Genomic DNA, 21,295 nt, shown 5'->3' with positions numbered 1-21,295 from the left:
ATTTCATTCTAAAATACTGCATTCCATTCTGTACTTACTGGCAATAACAGTTAAGGGTCTCCAAGCAGACATGACAACTTAAATGGAAAACTAAACAAGTCTCACCAAACCTGGAGGAAACGATCTCCTTAGAGATGTCAGAGACTGAAATTGACAAAGGGGAAGGAAGAAACAACAAAGTGTAGCAGATAGAGAAATACCGAAAGAAAGAAAGGAAGAAAGGAAGGAAGGATGGAAGGATGGATGGATAGATGGATGGATGGATGGATGGATGGATGGATGGAAATGGTAGTCTTCAATTTGTATAAATTCAAGTTGATCGTGGCATTATGTCAATGGCTGAATGGAAACAGAGCTAAGCAAAAGCCATCATTTTATTCTCTATGGTCACAACCGTGGATTACATGGGAGCCTGTTTTTTTCAATAACCAAAAGAATGGGGAAAACACAGCACTATAGCCCCGACCAAAGAGAACACACCGGATCTCAAGCAGGACCTGTCATTAATCGTCACCATTTTATGTAGAGTCATATAATAATATTGACTGTAGAGGGTGACATTATACATTCTAAATCTTCGTGCCCCGTTGTAAGCCAAAAATTGACATTTCCTCTCTACACAGAAAGGAAAAATATGTCTAACACATACAAAACACTATAAATGTGAAAATAGCCACATTTAAAACAAGCTAAGAAATACATCTTGGCAGGTCTCCTCCTGCAACTGGATCTGACAGCCAAATTGTAAACCTATCAGAAAGGAGTTTGTATAATGAACAGACACAGTGTTAAACAGGGCACTGAGGCAACACTTCTTCAATTAACATAATCCCGGTGGTGGAGAAGCTGAACGAGTTAAGCTTTCAGACAATATGCTGGCATCCAGCCTATGTCAAAAATCTGAGGCAGGGGTCCTCCTTCCTCATTACCATATACCTTCCCAGACCACGGTGCTAACCACATTAGAAACCCACATTTCCATAAGCTCTAGACAGTGCTTAAAGGGGGGCCTCAGCTATCTACATACTTGATAAAAACAAAACAAAGGTCTCCCAGTGGACTTGCTCTTTTTGGGGAAGGAGACAGAGGAGGAAAAAAAAGAAGAAGAAGAAGAAGAAAGTGGTAAAGAATTGTAAAAAGTTTTAAATACCAGCCTCTGAATTTTTTTTTAAAGTGTTTCAGAGACAGTAAGGTATTTGAACACATCAATGTATTTGATATACAGGATTCTTATAAACTAGCATTTTTTCCCTTTAAAAAAGAATACATGGTCATTTTCCTCAGGGGTAAAATGTCTTCTCTCCTGATACTTAAAGATTTCTCTGAAGCTGTTGAAAATCCCTTTCTAGAATGTTTTCTTCTTTACTAGACTGTTTACTAAATACAAAGATAATATAGAAAAATCAGGTGTAAGGTATGGCTTTCTAACCAAAAACAGAATCATTTTATATTTCTGGCAAGCATGAAAAAATCAGAATTAGAATCTCAATTACAATTCTTATTTCCAGAATACAAGAAGAGAAACTGATTATCTTCCTACACATAGAAGCATGTTTTCTTTTAAAAAGTAAATTATGTAAGCTTTTTGTCTGGTTATTCCATGAAGTATATAGCCTACCCTGCAATCAGTACTTAGAATCAGAAATATAGATGAACTTAAAATGAACTCCTTGGTATGTCTTCATTTTCTACCCCAAAGGAAGTCAGATGATTTGCAATATCTGTTACACAGGAATTTTTTTTTTTTCCCCAGGCATCACCCTCACAACGTTAGCCATACACCTCTAGGTTAACATACTAACCCAACTGGGGCTAATTAACTAGTTTGGCTACGCAAAATCTTTTCTGCTTTTAATTACATTAACTTAATGTGACTTGAATTCAGCAGACCAAAAATGAAACCACTAATTATATTAAGGGCTTCAAAGATTATTTCAAATTGCTAACCACCAAACTGTCATACAATTTATCTCATTTCCTTTAATAGATTTTGCATTTAAAATCTGTGTTCTTTACTAGAAATACTATGTTTAAGCTATATTATACCAACAGATTAAGAGAGTAACGATTTAGAAAGCTAAAGGAGAAATATGTTCAAGTAATACCTATCAGACATACATAGGTGTTATTACACCAGTGAGAAATGGGGCAGTACTAAATTTTTACAATTTTCAAAAAAAGATTTAAAGGCTCAGAAATATTCATTTACAGTGGTGAAGGCTTGATAAGCAGGGTTAACATGACGAGTGATATTTTTAAAGTACCTGGCTTAGAAATTATTTTTTTTTGCAAAAAACTTGATTCTTCACCACGGTTCTCATACTATTTTTGCAAAGTAAATAAGAGGAGAGATCTTGAATTACAGTCTAGTCTAGCATATATCAGCCTTAGACAATTTACTACTAACTCTCTCTGGGTAGAATATCTGTTCCCAGCAATGTTGTCAGTTCTGCCTGGATCTCTGACCTACAGCACGGATACCAAGCTGTTGTGAACTGGAGGAAAAGTACTTTGCATGGGTTTAAGACTTCTTAATGACAATGAGATGCAGGTACCCCAGATGGCCAGCCATGGCCCCCAGACATTCTCCTTGGTGAAAGAAACTGCAGGGCGGTTTTGGACGGTCCCTACGGACTCCTTTCAACAGAGACACGTAAAGAAGCGCCACGACAATGGCTTTAAGTTTTTTTCAAATTTAACATTAATTCAACAACAACGACAACAAAAACAAACCAAAAAGATGTCTTGCTTGAGCAGGGAGCAGAGAGGGGGGAATTAAGATAATAGCCACTACTTTCCCATCTGGCTGCCAAAATGGTATCACTTTTTTGTTGCTTTACTGCAAACAATTCAGATTAACGCATCTGTGTTTTCTACAAGATACACTACAATAGCATCTTTCAAACACAACCATGCTTTACCGCATTCAAAATTAAGCAAAACGACTGGTGGTAGTGGAATTAAAAGTACAAATGATAGACAAAGGATTGGATAAAATACATGTCTCATAGCAATCCAAAAAAAAAAAAAAAAAAAAAAAAAACAATTACAACCAAGTAAAAGATAATTCATGTATCCAGATCTTACACAGTATCAAAGAAATTACTGTGTTTCTTATGTGGCAATATTTCTTATATCTTTAAGCAGTTCAAAAAGAATCACTGATAAAAAAAAGTCATGTTTAGAATTAAATTATTTCATGTTTTTACTAATTCTGCTTTAATATCAAATATAGGTATTTATACTTCTGAATATATATATTAATGATTGGGCTCTTATTTCACTCTTTGGAACCTAAATTTTAATGTAGTTAGTAATCAGAATCAATTTTAAATTTTGACAAATTTCCACTACCAAAAATCACTGACCTAAAACAATTCGTATTTATTACTCTAGTCACCATAAACATTTTTCTTAGTATATAAACACATTTCAGGACAATTTTTATTTATTCTGCTTATTTGGACTACTCTTGTCACACAAAAATAATGCTTTTTTAAATATCACGTATCCATGACAACATGATTTCATATTTAAGTCTCAAATATATGTTTTATTTTAAATAAACAGGACTGGCCAAATCCCAGTTCTTCCAGGCTAACAAAGTTTATTTCCTCTTCCTACTTTTCATAAAGGCTACTTTTGCTCAATTCATTTTCTGAAAAATGTTCACCTTTCCTTATTCTTTTTTTTTTTTAAAGATTTTATTTATTTACTAGAGAGACAGAGATCACAAGTAGGCAGAGAAGCAGGCAGAGAGAGAGGAGGAAGCAGGCTCCCTGCTCAGCAGAGAGCCCGATGCGGGGCTAGATCCCAGGACCCTGGGATCATGACCTGAGTCGAAGGCAGAGGCTTTAACCCACTGAGCCACCCAGGCGCCCCCACCTTTCCTTATTCTTTTATCATTTCGATTCATAGAGACCTTAGTGAGGGAGAGAAAGGGAGGGAGGGAGAAGGAAGGGAAAAAAAAGGCATCATTTTAAATATCTCCCACTCGAGACTCTTGATTAGATATGACCTGGTTTCACGCTGTTTATCCAAAGGCTATTAGGTAAATTTACCTTGTACTCATCCCCAGTTCGATATGGACTCGTGACACAAGGAGAGCAACTATACCCAGAGATGGGTTAAACTGAGAAAAATAGATGACAGAGTAGTAGTCACCATATATATAAATATATTTATTTATTTAGATTATTTAGAAAATTAATTCAGATTTTAATTGCACCGCAAAACTCTTTTACCTGGGTATCTCTCATCCACTGACTCAGCACCATTCTTCCGCAAAGCCCATTTCTGGTTCTACCATCTACTTAAAGGGTATATAATGTCCATGGGATTTGCACAAAACATCTCATGTAACATAAAGATGCCTAGGTAAGTACATATTCATTACAAAAATTTACAAAAATGACCAATCGAAAGCAATCAAATGACTATTTAAAAGGGGCGACGTTTAAGGAGAAAACCATAACTTGTAGGTCTTTCAACTGTTCAGTAGAACACAGAGGAGAAAGAGGCAATGAGGATCTCCCCACGGGCGTCCCATATTTGCTTGGGCTGCATGCACAGAAGAGAACATGATCTAATTTCATTTGTTTGCCGGTACCCTTTACAATACCGTTTAAAAACCAACACGGCTTCAGCCAGAAGTTTAAACACACTGGGTCATCAGAGGGAAGCAACAAGAGACTCATGCAGAAAAAGCAATTATCCCAGTGGGGCACGTGGCTCTCCACAGCTTGGGGAGCTGCCAGCTGAGAACACGGGCCCGGGAGATACTGCTGCCCAGGACTAGGGCAGCTGCAATTCTCTGTTATTTCCATCTCCCCGACTAAATTTTTCTTTTCTCCCGCATAGTAATTTATAAATTGGTAGTTGGCTGTTGGCTGCCACAGAGGCACACACCTCTGATAATCTGATCACAGACTACGTCGGGAAGCGCTCGACTGCTAATTGCAGGCAAAGGGGACCTCCCTACGGAGAGACACAGTTGAGTTCCAGGGAGAGGAGGATTTTCCTTGCGAAGGTATAAATTATTACCTTTCTGTCTATTGAGTTTATCTCACCAGAGGGCCTTCCCATGAATCCTCATTTTAACAAGGAATCATGGAAAAGAAACACAGTCGCCATAAAACCCACTCCTTTCCCATATGGAGACTTCAGCTGGGCATTTTCTCTTAGACACCAGTTTTCTTGAGCCAGTCACAGTTAGGTGGCCTAAAGCAGTCACCCGAAAAAGGCCCCCTTTAACTGACTGTATTTCAAACCAGGGGCAGACAACTGCTTGGCGCTGGTGAAATGGAGAGCGGATAAACACGGAATGCTTTTTAGCTGATTCCCCAGGTGTCTGGTTCGGCCAGCATTAAGATCAGAAACCCAAAGTAAATCCTATAAAAAGGAGGTCATAGGAAGAGTGGTTTGGGGAGAGAATAGCCTTTGCTAGCTATCTCCTAAAAGTAAGAAAGGTGATTGATTTTTACCTCTATGAAAATTATAGGTGTTACGTGATAGGATTCTGCATGCGTATAAAAAATTAATTTAGCTCCTAGCTATTAAAGTTAATGTATCAGTTCCTTCGCAGGTCTCATGAAACAATGTCCTGCCGTTTTAAAGGTAAAAACAAAGTCTTATGGGCAATTTTCACTTTTGTACAAAACCAGGTTTGCTTTTTATAACCTTGTCCAACCATCTGGCTATAACTCTGAATTTACATACAGTCACTGTTAGGACAGCCTGAAATAAAAAATCTATGGAGGAATTACGACTATACTCTAGAAATCAAGATGACAAATGCTCATAGTATTTGAGGGAAGAAAGAGCTCATTTTCAAACACTTGGCTCTTTCGAGTTACAAGTGCACCAGCTGAAAATACTTTTCAAACAGTAAATCCCCCTTTTCTCTCCATCAGTTCTTACACTTAGGTCTTCTCCCTATAGTTTTGGTCCAGTGTGAGAATTTCCCTCACCCCCCAAACGCCTTGCTAAAATAATGCCTTTTCCAGAGACTGTGTATAATTTGTTACTCTTGAAATTTAAATGCACTTATATTCTGAAGATGATACATAACCATGGCAGAAAAAGTCAAATCAAGGTTGAGTATGCAGGGGATTCTTGGATTCAAAAATTCACAATGACTTTATGGAAATTAACTCAAGAGAATTACTTTATGGGAAAAATGTGAAAAAAGTAAAAATCACGCAAGCAATGAATCATGGAACACAACATCAAAAACTAATGCTGTACTGTATGGTGACTAACATAACATAATAAAAAAAAGATTTAAAAAAAGTAAAAAGCAATAAAATCCTTTAATCCTATTTACTAGGATTCTCTACAAATATGAACATCCCTAAAGTAGATACACATTGAAGTAAACACCCACTCCCATTCTGTGGAATTTTAATCCCAGAGTCAAAGGAGAGCAAGAGGAGACTTGCAAGTGACAAGCTTAATTGATTAATCAGAAGTCAGGGCTCATCAGACCAGGGTCAGAGACTCAATATCCATATGGCCAGTTGCTTCGCTCTCTTTTATTGATCACAAGACTATGACAGAACCCAGCTCCGTTATTTGGCAAATGTGTGCCTCCTCCCAGAAGGGACATATGATAAGATAAAAATAATAACCCTCTTCTCCCCCAACACCGCTTTCTGTTAAAACAAACGAAAATATATCTAAGTACCACCTAAGAAAGCAAGTTGGGTCATTTGCGCATGTGAGGAAGACATTAAATTCATGAGAGAAAAAGGCTGGAGCTATCGCGTAAAGGAACTCTTCTCAATGGGTTACGTCAAGCTTCAGAGTTACCCACACACATTTCTCACTATTTTCCTGAGAACTAATGATTAAGACATGGACACCCTGGTATGAGGAAGTTGTGAGGCAATGTGGGGCTTAGGGGGTTAGGAAAGGAATAAATGAAACAAGATGGGATCGGGAGGGAGACAAATCATCAGAGACTCTTAATCTCACAAGACAAACTGAGGGGGGCCGGGGGGTAGGGGAGTAGGAAGAGGGTGGTTGGGTTATGGACATTGGGGAGGGTATGTGCTATGGTGAGTGCTGTGAAGTGTGTAAACCTGGCAATTCACAGACCTGTAACCCTGGGGGTAATAATACATTTTATGTTAATAAAAAATTTTTAAAAAATAAAAAAATTAAGTTAGGAGAAAAAAAAAGACATGGACAAATAAAAAATATTAAAAAAATGTGTCCTGACTACTTATATTTCTATAGTAATCTGTGAAGAAAGAAATAGAAGAAAACTGGTATTTGTTTAAAACGATCTTTCTTGGTTATAAATAGTTCAGTTCTCTGTTCAAGGCAAAAGCATCCTGAACAGAAAATGCAGTGCAAAAAGGTATCAAGGGTATTAATGATCTCAGTGTTCTGAACTGCTTCTAACCCCAAGTCTGTAGGTGCTTGAACTTTGGGTTGAAATTCAGAATTTTGTAAATTCTAGATTGTATCCACACAAACCTAATGAGTAGTTATTCTATCAACTAAATATTAATATTCTATTATATTATTCTATTTAAGAGTAATTATTAAATCCTAATAGCATGAGGTTCCAGAATTAAGTGGTGGGAAGGGTTCTGGTGGGAGCAATGTTAGCCAGTGCAAAGATTAAGAACAAGATAAAGTCAATCAAAACCAACCACAAACCTGATCCCATGTTTCTTGCCTCTCTCCCACGTGCAATATAAATTCTACAATGGTAAAGAATTTATCATATCTCTAGTATATAGCACAACACCTACAGAAAAGTCAGTACCTTGTTTTTCAAAAATCTTTAAAAATCAGATACATAGAATTCTTTGATTTCTTTCATCACTTCAGAAAAAGGCTTGATATATTAGAATTTAAGTTAGAAGTACACCATTTTATATTGACTTGCAGAGGACAAATTCAAATTTTAATGACTTAATGTCAAGGTAATAAATTTAAATTCTCAGATGACTCAAAAGAAGTTTTAAAGTACTTACCAACTGCAAAAACCTAGAGATACCTGTGTGGCTCAGTCAGTTAAGTGTCTGACTCTTGATTTTGGCTCAGGTTATGACCTCAGGGTTGTGAGATGGAGTCTCGCCTTGGACTTCACGCTGGGCATGGATCCTGCTTAAGATTCTCTCTCCCTCTCCCTATGCCTCCCCACCCCCACCCCAAAAATCATCTGCAAAAACCTAACCCCTGAAAAAAATTAAGTCTGAAGTGTAAAATGCCTTTGATGATTTTCTCTAAAAGCACATGAAAATTGTATCAGTGAATCTGTGGTACATTTCATAAATGTATGAAGGTGTTTAAACAGCAATCTGGATTATTATTGTTGTAGGTAAGGAAAAATCGTGATTATCAACATGTGCTCCATACACCACACTGTTGCATTTCTCACCTTTGATTTTTCCAACAATCTCACAAAAGGAAGCATATTTTCCTATTTGTGGATGAGAAAACGAAGGCTCAGAATATCAGAAACCTGCTCTCCATCACGTAGTAAGTGGATCAGAGCTCATTCTCCGCAGATCCAAAATAAAACTCATACAGAGTGCTTCCTTTGGAATAAAAAGCAGGAACTCGTCTTTTCTTTGCATCCCACATGACAAACTATAAATTAGCAATATCTTGCAAATGGGTAGATGCCAGGACTCAATGGCATAGCAAGGAAGTAGGTGGTATTGGTGGGCTTGCCTGAATGCGTTAGCCTGATGGCTCTCCTTCCATCTCACTCCATAATTTCAGCCTGACCGATCTGGATATCCAACCTAATTGCCCTTAATCCATCTGGCAGCCAGGGGGAAAAAGGTGCATGTTTACACTTGACATCTGCATGTGTTCTTTGCAAGATAAGTGTAGTTAGGTAAATATTTTATATTAGTTCCTACACAGAGGAATGGTTATTTTTTCCCCATATAAACATGCACTTACTATCATGGCATGTTTATAATGTAAACAGCGTATTTATAAAGCTTCCCTAATAAAGATGAGGAAATCTGCCATGATCTTTAATAAGCATGATGCATGGGGCAATACAGTGGCTTAATATGTCTAGGTGAGAGGAGAGTGACACCATGAATGTTCAAAGGCAAAGGAATATGAAATGATGGATTCCTGAGCGAATTACACGTTATCCAATCAAGGAAACAAATTTCCATTATTTTCAACCAGTTTTATCCATGTTGAGTTCAACTGCTCTTGAAATGTTCCCATACGAGATGATGCTCTTAAAGGTAACTTAAACAGGAGCCTGTTTCTACTGAGATCAGCATTTAAAGCTTCGTGATCACCTAGATTTGTAAGATTTGAAAAGAGAAAACCTGTGCCATCTGTTAGTAATTCTGTTAATGCATAACAGATTATTTACAAGTGTACTATTTATCATATTATCAAATTCTTCGGGTTTAAGCGGATAAAAATTGGAGTGGTCAGATGTTATCAAGAGAATATTAGTGTTTTTAAAGCACTTATCCTTTGAACAAAAGAAATGCAAAATCAGCATTAGTTTAGACATGAACCTCAGCATAAGATTTGGGATTCTTCTTTGAGATAGTATCCTTATATAAAAGTGATAATATGTGAAGATTGAAAAATAGAGTCAATCTTAGCTAGCTACAAATAATGAAAAAGAAATCCCAACCACTTTTAAAGGCTTAAAATAATTTCTTTGATTTCTGCATCTTGGACCATCTTAAAGTATGAAAAGAATGCCTTGTCCAATCAAGCACACTTCTCAATCAGTATACTACTTTGCTTTTAAGATTATAATTCATTCTGCCTATGGTACCCAGAAAACAAGTGAAGTCTGGGTCATTCTGAGCAAACACAAAAATTACAAGCAATAGGAAAAGTCATCTTGTTTTAAAAACAGAGAATTTACCAAAATGTATCTCGCTATCATTTAAATGGTTTCCAAATTAGAGTTAAGATTTATAAGCAATGCTTTAAGATAAATGTTAAAACTCTATCTTTTGAGAAGCATTTCATCTGTAATTAATAGAACATCAAAAATAAAATAAACCGGTTAGAGTACCATCCTTGAAGCCACAGATACACTTCTAATGTGGCAAACTACTTTAACCCATAATTAAACAAAGTGCTCCCAAACAGTAGTAAAATTTCATTAGTGCTTTACTATTTGGAGAAATGGAATGGCCTGATCAAATATATCAAAGTCCTGGAAAGTGAAGAAACACAGTTACTTGAGTGAGCATGTATTATACAGGGAGAAAAAAGGCAGGTTGGTGGGGACGGTGGCATTTGTAAGCCTGCTTTCTCTATTAGTCGACCCAATTAATTAACCTGAAATTCTTATTATGGGCTTTGTCATCTGACCATGTGTGTTCATTTCATAGAGTTATAATACTTCTGGTTAGTATACTGTATTGATAATTACTTTGAATTACAAGGTATAACTTTAGTTGACTCAAATGTCTGAGCTACTACTTTCTGGAAGGTCTACTCTGACTGAAGGATCATGGACATTAAACAGAGGCATACACCCACATCAGGTTTCAGCCCAGTGGAATCTAGGAGTTGGCCGATTACCATATGGAAGGTGGCTTGGCCAGATCTGGTTAAGTGCTCCCTGTGTCTTCTAATGTTGTTTTGGTTGATACCAACATTTGGGTGGGATTAGATTTTAGAAAAATACTCAAAACTATTTTTAAGGAAACGTGTTCGGGGGGGGAAAAATCAGAAAGCCAGAATCATCTCAAGAGATTTAAAAGAATACTGACAAATAGCACGAAACACAAAACAGGATAAAACATCAACATTGTTCAAGATTACTCTGATTTTTCACATATGTTAGGACTTGTACTCAAAGGGACGTTCATTACATTACTTAGAGGAAACCTGAAAATTTTATAGTGTCTTATTTCCTGTTTCCTGAACCAAAGACTATTTGTTGAAGTAGAAAATACATTATCTGAAAGTCTTCAGCCTCTGCTACAGTAACTCTATGTCCAAACCTACTAGAGCCCTCCCTGAATGAGATTACATATACGTATGAGGACTATATTAGGAATTACAACAAGGTGTCTCAAGGGACTGAGACGAAAATGGGTAAATGGACTATACATTGCAGAGCCCCCAAAGGTAGATGCCATAGAGAAGGGGACTCATATTTGATGTGCACTTAAAAATTGATCAAAACAAGGTACAGCATGGTTTAATATGTGAAAATAATAACTGAAAATCAAGACGTAAGTACTTAGAATAACACCTTACAATTGAGGCTATCATGGATAGTCCTCAAAACACTTTCATTGCTCTGGTTTGATTCTCATAATAATGCTAATGAGTAATCGGGGAAGATGTTATTATCTTAATAGTGTCAATAATTAAAGGACCTGGCCAAGGTCTAGTTGTTAGTGCGGCTTCAAAAAGGAGCTTCCAGGGTCACCTGGCTGGCTCAGTTGGTAGAGCACGCAACTCTTAATCTCAGGGCCGTGAGTTCAAGCACCACATTGGATTTAGAGCCTACTTTAAATAAATTAAAATTTTAAAAAAGAAGGAACTTGAGACAGAAGAGACTTCCCCAAGATGGCCATAGGTTAGGCTTAACTTACTATTTAAATTGTTGCCATTTTTTTCTTTTTTGAATAAGATGCAGAGGCAACCACAATCACTTAAGATGGACTGGGACACATTATTTATTTATCTATCTATCTATCTATCTATCTATTTATTTATTTATTTATTTTGGGGTATGTGTGTGTGTGTTTTAAGATTTTATTTATTTATTTGACAGACAGATCACAAGTGGGCAGAGAGGCAGTCAGAGAGAAAGAGGGGAGGGGAAGCAGGCTCCCTGCTGAGCAGAGAGCCAGGATGTGGGGCTTGATCCCAGGACCCTGGGAATCATGACCTGAGCTGAAGGCAGAGGCTTTAACCCACTGAGCCACCCAGGCGCCCCCTGTGACACATTCTTAATAACATACTTGATGAAGCCAAAATATATTCAGAATTATTATTTTTTTTAAAAAATTTTATTTATTTGACAGAGAGATCACAAGGAGGCAGAACAGCAGGCAGAGAGAGAAGAGGAAGCAGGTTCCCTGCTGAGTGGAGAGCCCGATGTGGTGCTCGATCCCAGGACCCTGAGACCATGACCTGAGCCGAAGGCAGAGGCTTAACCCACTGAGCCACCCAGGCGCTCCTATATTCAGAATTATTAATCAAATTGACACAAGGCCATGTTTGTGCCCAATGGATGAATAAGCTGAGGCTGTTGTTAAACCCTATATACTGAAAATACTACTTTCAATACTTACCAAGATAGGAAATACAGAACCTGAGACACTAAACAAGTGGCAAAATTATATGAAACGAATCCAGGAAAACACTTTACCTGTGGATTTTGTGTTAGGACTTGTCTTAGTTAAATGTAAGTGCTATTTTAGAAGAGTTGCTCAGGTCTAATCTGTCATGGGAAAAATCAGAACACGAAGAAATCTGATGTTGAGAGGTCTGGCTCTTACTCCTGACTCATAAGACACATTCATTAAGAGACTTGGGGCCAATCACATCCCCTTGCTTCCCCTTTCTTCTTAAAAATAAAGGACTTTGCTTACTCACAATCTCTCAAGTCAGCTCCATCTGTAGAATTCTGTATTAGAATTCTGTGAGTATCTGTAAGCCACACTTACAGAAATATATTTACTCACAGAACTAACTTGTATGGCATCTCTTCCTTCACATACTGTTACACTCATGGAAACCATGATTTAGAAAAAAGAAATAGTGTGGATGATACTGCCTTTCGATTTTTATAGGGGAGTAAGAAAATAAATACATAAAGTATATAGGGATATAAAATCAAGCATGTTCAGATGAGCAACTTTTCGGCTCTAGGTATGCTGGGAAACATGATTCTGATTTATATTTCATTCATTTAATTTTTTCCCAAGAAACATATAATGAACTCTGACCATAAGACCAACCCAGGGAATATAGCTGGTCCTCAAGTAATCCTATATATATTAGAGGAGTAACTTACAAATCATGATTTCTAACAGATTCAAAGAAGAGGACTCAGTAAAAGGCAAAGGTCAGGATAGGAGGGAGATACATCTAGAGCGGATATGCAGAGTGGGGTTTTGCAGAAGACTCATCTGTAGAAGTTGCCTTTAAGTTGGAACCTGAAAAATGAGCGAGTTACACAAAGCGGATATGGAGGTCAGGACATTCCAGGCAGGGAAGAGCATATGCGAAGACTCTCATCATCTGCTCTTTCAAGCCCTTGGTATCCAAGTTTTTAAATACATCTCTAACACATATATAATGAAAAACTAGGGTAATAACCACATGTTCACCAGAATTATGTTTATAATCATACTGCCATCTAAACTAATTTGTATGCTAGAACTGAGAATGTCTTCCTTTATCACCATTCTTTCAGAAGAGTGCTTAGACTTCATAAGTGAGTCTGAAATGCGTGGCTTTCTTTTCTCTAGTTTCAGTGTCCAAACATGAGTATGTGTATAACTATTTAAATAGAATTACAAGTTTCAGGAAAAGATTCAGGATGTTCCTTGGGAAGATAAACCAGCCTTGCTCAACCGGCATACCTGATCTGAATCACAGCATTTCTCAATTCTCCTGAGAATTGTAGGTAACTAGATGCATGGAAGAAAAGTCAATTTGTTACACATAGTGAATGCCTTTAGGGCATTAGGGCTTAAATTCTCTTGTGGAATCCCCTGCTGATCATCGCATTTCACAATAAAGATGTACAGAGGACTCAAACTTGTTTCTTAGTGTTAGTATTTGTCTAAATTCTTTACTCATGTTTCTCACCTAAACTGAATACTCTTGGTGATTCTGTCGAAAATGGGATTTTCTTACAGTGCTGAATCAGATAGAAATCAGATAGAAATTTCGATGAGACATAAATATTACATCTCTTTTCATATATATTTATATTTTTTGTTTGTTTATTCAGGAAAGTTAAAATTGCTATGGCCCAAACAGTTCCTGATTTTCCTTTTCTATGGAGTTTTTGATAACTAAATATACCCAGAGTTCAGGAGGTGTACCAACAATGGTAATAACCAGAATGTCCATTACTAATATAGAGAGGGAGTGTGTCACCATTTACAATGACATTTAAGATGTATTTTCTCACTGGATTCCCACAACACAACCAACATGGGTATTATTAGACAATTTAGGTCACAGGTGGACACAATGACATTTATAGAGATCAAATGTCTGTAAGATCATGCATTTAATACGTGTCAAAACCCAAAGTTATAATGTGGTCCTCATAATACAGAAGACCACGTTTTATTCTACTAATCCACTGTATTTCACTGGTTAAATGTGAAATTTAAGACAGTAGGATAGCACATAAATTTACTTTTGAACTCATTTCTTCCTTCTTCAGTGCCACGTTTCACATTATAGATTTATACTGATGTAACTCAGATTTAAATCATGAAGAAACTTTTTATGTCTAAAAATATATAAAATATGTAATATGCATGACTCTCTATGTAAGATGGACAGGGAAAAAAATCTAGTTGACTCTACCAATTTCCTCTGACCTCCACACAATAGAACTATGTATTTATTTTGCAGGAGCACAAATTTAACTTCTCAGGGAAAGGGGGTTCAATGACATCAGCTGCATTAAGTCTGCTGATTTCCTCTAGGGGAGGAGAGGGGAAAAGGAAGCAAGCAGACATGGAACAATAAAAGAAACTGGGAGACCAGAGGAAAGCACTAATCGGAGGAAGGGAGGAGGGAGCAGATGGCTTAAGAAGGAGACATGTGGGAATTGGGGGGAAAGGAAGTAATTGGCAAGGCGAGGCTGAATGCCAAATTCGTGAAGGATCTGGAGGACACTGGGGATTTGGATGGGATGTGAGTCAGCTGCTTTTCACCAAAATATCACACCAACGAGGGAAATCAAAGAAACCTACCAAGACACACAGGAAGCAGAAAAGGACTAGCAAAAGAACTGATGACATACTGCATTCTAATAACTACCTCTCCAGCATGGGATTGGGAAGGGCTAAATATGTTTTTCAATGTATAACTGATTTTTCTCCTAACTTCATTCATGATTTTCAAATCCTTAACTGGTTTATGGAAGAAATGATGTAGGTTAAGACCCTTCTATTTGCTTTTTAACTATTTTTTATTTACCTTATACACATGTGATTTTTCATTCATATATAAATCAATTCCTTTAAGCAATCTAGGCGTAGGGTGACCAACTGTCCTAGTTTTCCCAGGACTAGGGGTTTTTAAAGTAAATACCAGGACAGTCCCCAGCAAGCCAGCATGGCTGGCCATTCCATCTAAGTCACCTTAAGAAAAACTCATTAATACATTTGTTTATTGTGTTAAAATATATTGATGCTGTAATTTTTCTACATTTTTCAAAGAAGAATGAAAAAAATCTGACTATAGTTATGTGACAATTATATCTACAAAAGTAGATATACCTCCTATAACAGATAACTGTATCTAACATTTCAAGTAGATGAAATTGACAGTAAAATGATTTCAAGTCTGACTGTGGCTTTGATGGAAACAATTTATAATAAAACGATTTCCCCATCATCTGAATTATTTTTTCAGTTAAGTAAAAAAAACCTTTTTAAGATATACAGAATATTTATAGCATGCTACTCTAGCATATAGAACAGGTAGGAAGAAAAATTAAAAAGTCAAGGCACAGCTTATCACAAAGAGTAACACGTCATTAAAAAATATTTATGTCACAAAGCCACATACAAAGAGAATGGAAAAAACATGTTTTATTCATCTGTAAATTGTAGTTCAAAAGTTAAGAATTTCAAACATGAAGAGATGAATGTCTTTTAAGCTTTTCTTTTAACTGGTAAAATGAAATCATTCAAGATAAATGAAAGCCAAATGTTATTATGAAGAAACTAACTCTGATATTTCAGAATTGGGTCCAGGTAGATCTCACAATCTACACTCTACTGTTTACAGTATTAGTTTTTTTTTAATTAATTAATTTATTTGACAGACAGAGGTCACAAATAGGAGAGAGACAGACGGAGAGAGAGAGGAAGCAGGCTCCCTGCTGAGCAGAGAGCCCGACGCGGAGCTCAATCCCAGGACCCTGAGATCATGACCAGGGGCGAAGGCAGAGGCTTTAACCCACTGAGCCACCCAGGTGCCCCTATGGTATTCGTTTTTTATTATACTTTATTGTATCTATACAAAATTGCCAAGCCACTACATCAACAATATTTTCTTTAACTCAATTTCCTATTCATCATATAATTTCTTATAATCATTTAGTTCTTCAGCAATAAGTTTTGAAGTGTGTACAGCTGATTATATTTGAACCTGGTTAATCTACAATTTGGACAGTTAATCATAAAACACATTCAACTGAATAATTCACTGATTCATAATATCCTTTTTAACATAGATCCTTCTTTCCCTAAATGTCATATGGTAAATAGTTATGGGTTATCCTCATATCTTTTGAGGTATGGTAAGAGTCGGGAGAGAGAGAGCATGCAAGAGGGGCAGTGGCAGAAGGAGAAGGAGAGAGAATCTTAAGCAGACCCCACACTGAGTGCTGAGTCTGATACAGGGCTCGATCCCACAACCCTGAGATAATGACCCTAAGTGTTGGCGGCTTAAATGACTGAGCCATCCAGTTGCCCCTGGACCAATTCTTAAATGCACCAATCCTACGTTCAAGACCACCATCACCATCACGGTGTGAATTACCTCTCCAAACCCTTATAAACATAATGTTTTATTTCAAAATTTTCAAGTATTTTATTCTTAAGTAATCTCTACACCCAACATGGGGTTGGAACTCACAGCCCTGAGATCAACAGTTGGGTATTCTCTGGACAGAGCCAAACAGGCTCCCCTTAAAGATAATACTTTACAGCAGAAGCTAAAGGATACTATTATTCTAAGTTGAAATCTACACTGATAGTAAGTCAGAGTCATTATGTGTGTGTGTGTGTGTGTGTGTATAATATATATATAGGACCCTACAGAAAATATTATTAGTGAGCAAAAGACACAGGCTAACATAATTGTTCCCCAGCCAGTTCAGAGTTATTTGCTGCATTAGTGAAGTTTTTAGTATTTATCTGACAAATCCCGCCCCCCCCAGGGGAAAGCGCAAACACAGTCCCCCACTACCACAAATTATGCAGTCGAGTTTCCCACATGTGGGGAAATCGCAGGGGTCAGCATATCCAGAGTGCAATGGATAAGCCTCGCCCTGGGAAAACCACCTTCGTGATCATGGTATCTCCCCTGCCAGGGAAGTATCTGACAAAGTTGTTATCAAGATTAAATAGGTCAACATACACAAAGTACTTAGAATAGTGCTTGGCACATAGTACAGTGCTATAATAAGTGTTTACTATCATCATCGTCGTCATCACAATCATCTTCTCCAGGATACCTCCTGGCAAGTATAAGTGTGCCATAAAGGAAAAAAAAAAAAACTTATTCATTTAGTTTCTAAGGGAATTAGAGATAACATAGAGTATCAGGGACATGGCAGGTACTCAACACTTTTTTTCCCTAATTTTAACATTATCAATTTTTCACATTTACAAAACAATTATGAACTTAAGCATGATATTTCCAAAGTATGTTGAAATAAAATAAATATATCACTTTTTGTAAGGTACATCCAAGGGTTCTCCATTACCCCCCCAAAAAGTATTAGTCCTCTGATTCATCTCTATGAGAAAATTTCATTTATTAATAATAATGGTTATGACTAATTCTCAGGCATATGAAGTAAATCTACTTAATCCAGTCTGCCAGTTAAACTACTTCTATTTCTAATTCTAAGTATAAATACTCATGTCTAGAAAAAAAATAAAAGAAAGGAAGAAAGACTAAACATCATCTAAGTCTTCCTTCAAATTATTCCAAGCTATAAGTGCCAAAAGGAGTTCTAAAAGAGTCTCCTGTCAGGTAGGAAAATAAGAAAATGCTATTTATATATTGCTGGTTTGTAATCATCACAGATCTAAAATTTGGCTCAGAATCCAGGTCAATGTAAAAAGAAATGACTTAAGAACATCAAAAATACAGGTGCAGCTACAATTCAATTACGTATTTGCCCTTTTTTGTAGGGTGTCTTTGTTCTCACAGCTGGGAGAGCTGTACTTTACATTTTCAACAAAGAAAGCCACCACATTAAAGAACTCAAGAAATTCCTGTAACCAAAACTGTAGCAATAACTGTGCAATCTTTGCTTGCCTTTCATAAAGATATTATGTGCTTTAATCTCCTGTTCATCTGTACTCAACACATTTGGCAAAGTACATTGACAACAGAAATGAAAACAATTATTTGAAAACAAAGCTTAGGAAAGAAGAATCATGTAAAATATCTAGTAACCAATATCTCTTAAGAGACTACTTTCAGTTTGAGGGGGAAAAAAAAAAAGAATTGGAAATAAACGTCAGACATTCTGTTTCTGTTTGAAATTTTTGTTTTAATTACTTAATTTTAGTCTTGCCTAAAGGAAAACAAAAGCAAAAACAAAAACAATTATGATCTAAATAAGAACAGCAATTCTGAACCCAAACTGCTGATTTTAATCTATTCATCTCCCTGTATGTATAATTTTTTTTTACCTCTAATGTTTTATCAGTTTAACAGTCATAATTTATCCAAAACACACAGATGGTCTTAGAAAAGTAGAAATTTCAGATCTTACAACTTCCTAACATACGGAACACTATCGTGGATCATCATTTTGGCAGCATTTAAATGATTTTAAAATTATTTATACGTTAACATCTTGGCATTTTTTCGTACTCATAGGTTATTACAACTTTAAACTGTTTTGATTCCTGATTGGAGACGGTTCTTTTATTGACTCTACCCTACTAATGTGTAAGAGATATAGTGCCCTGCATTCACAGGAGAGCACCTTCTGGGGCAGCAAAGGATAAATGAAGACCCAATAATAAATTAAACATTATGGCATAAACCATGACATTGCTTCAAATTCAATATTTGATACAATAGGAAGTTCTGAGATATATAAAAAATCAAATTTACCATAGCAGTATTAAACTGAGAATATCACAGAAAATGCACAGATTATATATTAAGAGTAAGTCTGAGACCTTTCAAAATGTGAGACTACAATCCCCTTTATTTTTTATCTTCTATATAAGATACAATATAAAAAGAATTGTTCATTCTCTGTGTCTGATTTCAATCTTTCCAATCTCTCCTGAACCAGGTCAGTGAGGTTTCAACCCTTCTATTCCACGGACAGTGCTCTTGTGAAGGTAATCAATGAATGACCACCAAGTTGTTCAATTCCATGGTCAATTCTCAGTCCTTCTATTACGTGATGAACCAGCTGCAACTGGCTCAGTTTTTGCCACCTCCTTAACACACTGTCTTTGCTTTGGCTACCCTCTGCTCTCCCTCCTTTCTCACAGTCTCCGCTGCTCTTTCTGCCTCTTCTCCCTGAGGGCTAATGGACCTCTTTTCCTTTCTACATATAATCACTCCCTTGGTGATTTCAGTCTCCTGTTTTTAAATAATATGGACACAATGATGATTTCCATATTTATCAGGATAAGCTACATTAGTCTGTGGTAAGAAATGCTCCGTGACTTAATACAACAAAGATTCTCACTCATTTGATGTGTCCATCATGGCAGACAGAGGTGGGGGGTGGAAAGTTTTGCTCCCCATTACTGAGGGACCTAGGTTCTCTGAGTGTCCATGTTGTAACTGCACTACTTGGAACAAGTGTCCCCTTTGGTTGCCACATGGTGAAGAAAGAAAGTGCTGGAGGCTCACCCACTAGTATTTAATTTAGACTCACAGCCCACGAAGCTGAACCAATCAAATTGGTCTGCCCAACAGCAAGGAAACTGGGAAGCAGAGTCTTTCATCTGCCCAGAAGGAGGGGAGGATTGCACAGTAATGAGTACTTGCTATGTCTACCACAACTCAATTTTTTCTCCAGGCTCAACCTCAACTCTGAATTTCTGACTCATGTTTCCAACTGCCTGTTTGACATTTATACTTGGATATCTAATAAGAATTTCAAAATTACAATGTCCAAATCTGAGCTGCTGATACTTCCAACCCCAAATCCTCTCTTTCTACAATTAATGGCATCTCAATATTTTCAATCGCACAGACCAATCAATTAAGGTAAGCCTTGACTCCTCTTAATTTATAAGCCACAGCCAATCTGTTAGCAAATTCTGCTGGCTATCACTTCACAGCAGATCTAGAATTTAACCACTCCTCACTACTTCCCCTCCTAGCACACAGAGCCAAACCACCATTTCCATCTTGTCTAGATTATTGCAAAATCTCCCAACCAGTCTCGCTGCTTAATCGTTATTATCCGTCAGTGTTTTCTCAAGACAGCAGAGGATTCTGCTGAGAATCCTCTGATGCTTTCCACTTCACTCAAGGGGAAAAGCCAAACTATTTACAAGATCTGTAAGGTCTTATAGTAATCTATATTTATATCTGTACCTATGTCTACATCTATATCTATATATCTATATCCACAGTCTAGTTACTTGTTTTCCCAATATTATCTCCTACCAATCTCTCCTTTGCTCAACCCCCACTGACCATTTCCCTCTTTTAAAAAAAAAAGTGTTAGGTGGTCCCCATATTAAGGTCTTTAAACTTTTCTTCTGTTTACTTTTCCAGGTGCTTGTGTAGTTTCCTCCTTCAGTTTTTTCAGGTTTTTATGGGAAGCATTCTCTGGTCATCCTATTTAAAACTGAAATCCTACCCCTATCTTAATTAATCTGTCTACTCCTTTAGTATTTTTTACAGGACTGATTATAGTCTACCATATTATATATTGTACTATCTATTTTGGTTTTTACCTGTACTCTCACAGAATTTAAACTTCAGAAGGGGTCTCACTGATTTCTGCTTAATGCTGCATCTCCAATGCTAAGAATTTTAGCATCCATTGGTATTAAACACAAATAGGTAATTAATCAGGAAAGATCTGAAGGAGGAAATGGATAATAATGGTTTCAATGTGTTTGAATCACTCAGGCAGGGAAATGGAAATTACAGATAGTGGTCATTAGATGACTTAAAATATGTTTTTAAGACAAAGATGTTATCTTAATTATACATAAAGTTAAAAGGAGTCCATCATCACCAATAAAAGGAGCATTTGTTTCTATAGTCTCTACTCCCCTGGCTCTCAACTTCATTTCCCCAGTGTTTCCCATACAGTTCACTTTGCCATGTGACTTTTCCACACCTCTTAAAAGTACAACCAGGTTATTCTTATTCCAATTGCTAG

The 21,295-nt window shown here is 36.8% G+C and overlaps 1 protein-coding gene and 1 non-coding gene across 7 annotated transcripts in view; both read right to left on the bottom strand.

Moving 5' to 3' along the window:
• The window catches only part of ROBO1 (roundabout guidance receptor 1), a 415,896-nt gene that overhangs the window by 121,808 nt on the left and 272,793 nt on the right, over positions 1 to 21,295 (bottom strand). The window lies entirely within an intron of this gene.
• LOC123940960 lies at positions 17,123 to 17,286 on the bottom strand. The gene has a single exon (XR_006818120.1). It is a non-coding gene; the product is annotated as a U1 spliceosomal RNA (small nuclear RNA).

Source organism: Meles meles, chromosome 4, assembly GCF_922984935.1.
Source record: "Meles meles chromosome 4, mMelMel3.1 paternal haplotype, whole genome shotgun sequence".
Taxonomy (NCBI): domain Eukaryota; kingdom Metazoa; phylum Chordata; class Mammalia; order Carnivora; family Mustelidae; genus Meles; species Meles meles.
The sequence above is the reverse complement of the archived record's forward strand: the minus strand, read 5'-3'. Positions and strand labels throughout refer to the sequence as shown.